Raw genomic sequence first — 2,629 nt, forward strand, 5'->3', positions numbered from 1 at the left:
ATGATGTCTGTGTGGATGCTGTTGTGACCTTGTGTCTGTCTGTCAATTGTGCTGCTGCCTGTCTTGGCCAGGACACTCTTGTAAAAGAGATTTTTAATCTCAGTGAGCCTTCTCCTGGTTAAATAAAGGTTAAATAACTTGTCATTTAACTGGCAAAGGGCAAAGAACATGTACACTGGACAGTCTGTGTGAGACGTCGAGGTAAAATGGTAAATGGTCTGCTTTTATACAGCACTTTTCTACCTGCATGGACCTCAAAGCGCTTTAAAATGTGTTTCTCATTCACCCAATCACACACCAGTGACGACAGAGCTGCCATGCATGATGCTTGCCTTCCATTCTGAGACTCAATGTCTTGCCCAAGGAAACTGTGATGTGAGGAGGACCAGGGGATGGAACCACCATCCTAGTGGACAACCCACTCTGCCACCTGAGCCCAAGGTCGCAGTGTTTAGTGTCTATGATGTAAAAAAACATTTTTGAATGGACTGCACCAGACAAACATACATCAGAGGGAGAACAGTCACAGATGACAATGTTAGCATGTTTCAAATCTAACTGACAAATGTGGTAACAGTTGAGCTTTGCAACTTGAAAGCATGACACGGCCTGGTGATGAGTGTAGAAGGCCACCTGAATAAACTTTTACTACTCAGATGTTGATTATTGTAATGATCTGTAATGAAGTGTGCCATAAATAACAGTAGCTAAGTCTCTCACTGCTTCTGTTAGTGCCTTACTGTTGAATGGACATAATAAAAGTGCCAACACAACACACAAGTGTGACTTTGGACTGATGCTAGTTTTTCTCCTCCATTTTGAACAGTTTCAAAGCTTTGTAAATTCACTGGAGAGGCTGTCAGACACCTGTAAAGGCAACCCAGATTAAGCAGTGGATGGACAGGGACTTTTCCAAGTCAAGACTTTCCTTTTATAAGATGGGCCCAGTGTTTTGAAGGGAGCGGAATCACCGGACGGCTCGTTTCCATCCAGCCTCAAACCACTGAATAGTGTGTTCAGACAGTGACGAAACAAATAACAGGAGATTCTCTCAGCACTCAGCTCTCACAAAGCAGGAAAATCAAAAGAAGGGAAATGACAAACATGATGAGATAGACCATTAAAATCTAAGACAGACTATGGGGGAGCATGTCTACCACCAACATGATAAGAGAGGAAGACTCAAGAAGAGGTATGTTTCCCCCAAAGAGGGTGAACATTTTCACACTGACCCATGCCCCTAACATTTGATCCACAGATCCATTGAAAACACCCTCACCTGCGGTCCCTGCTGGGTTACCGGGGGTAGTGCGCAACTCACAAATGTCCTGACAGACTGGACAGTTGTTGTTAGACTGAATGTTGAATTTGCCATGTTTTTCATGACAGTGACATCTCTGCTGATGTCTTCCAGATCATTTCCATTTAAGGAATATTGGAATATAAAGGAGAAGCATTGTAATGTAAACAGTATTAAAAGAACTGAATACCAATGACATACAGTTGAAGCCAGAAGTTTACATACACTGTATAAAAAGACATAAAACCTTTTTTTTCTCATGATTTGACATTAAATCAGACTAAACTTTTCATGCTTTAGGTCAGTTAAAAAAGTATATACATATATATATATATTTGCTAACTGCCAGAATAATGAGAGAAAGAATTTTTTAGACCATTTTTTAAAATTACTTTTTCAAAGTCAGAAGTTTACATACACTAAGATCACTCTGCCTTCAAACTATTTGGGAAAGCCCAGATGACGATGTCATGGCTTTGGAAGCTTTTGGTAGGTTAACTGACAACATTTGAGTTAATTGATGCCTGAAGGTTTCACGTTCATCTGTTCAAACAATTACATGCAAGTACAAACACTATGGGAATGTCCAGTGATCATACCACTCAGGAAGGAGACGGGTTCTGTGTCCCCGAGATGAAGTGTTTTGGTGAGAAATGTGCGCATCAACCCCAGAACAAAAGCAAAAGACCTTGTGAAGATGCTGCTGAAGCTGGTAAGAGAATGTCATTATCCACAGTGAAACCAGTCCTGTAGCGACATGGGCTGAAAGAATACTCAGACAGGAGGAAGCCATTCCTCAAAAAGGAATATATAAAAAAGCCAGATTACAGTTTGTAAATGCACACAGGGACAAAGACCTTCATTTTTGGAGACATGTCCTGTGGTCTGATGAAACAAAATTTGAACTGTTTGGCCTTAATGACCATCGTTACATTTGGGGGCGAAAGGGGAAAGCTCGCAAACCTGAGAACACCATCCCAACTGTGAAGTACAGGGGTGGAAGCATCAGGCTGTGGGGATGTTTTGCTGCAGGAGGGACTGGTGCACTTCACAAAATAGATGGCATCATGAGGAAACGACCCTAAGAATACGGCCGAATTAGTTAGAAAGGGGCTTCAGGCCAACAAAGTCAATGTTCTGGAGTGGCCATCACAAAGCCCTGATCTCAATCACGTAGAAAATATGTGGGCAGAATTGAAAAGGTATGTGGAGCAAGGTGACCAACAAACCTGACTCAGTTACACCAGTTCTGTCAGGAGGAATGGGCCACAATTCTATCAAACTATTGTGAGAAGCTTGTGGAAGGAAACCCAAAATGTTGACCCAGGT

This window comes from Stegastes partitus, unplaced genomic scaffold (genome assembly GCF_000690725.1).
Source record: "Stegastes partitus isolate 25-593 unplaced genomic scaffold, Stegastes_partitus-1.0.2 Scaffold877, whole genome shotgun sequence".
Taxonomy (NCBI): Eukaryota; Metazoa; Chordata; class Actinopteri; family Pomacentridae; genus Stegastes; species Stegastes partitus.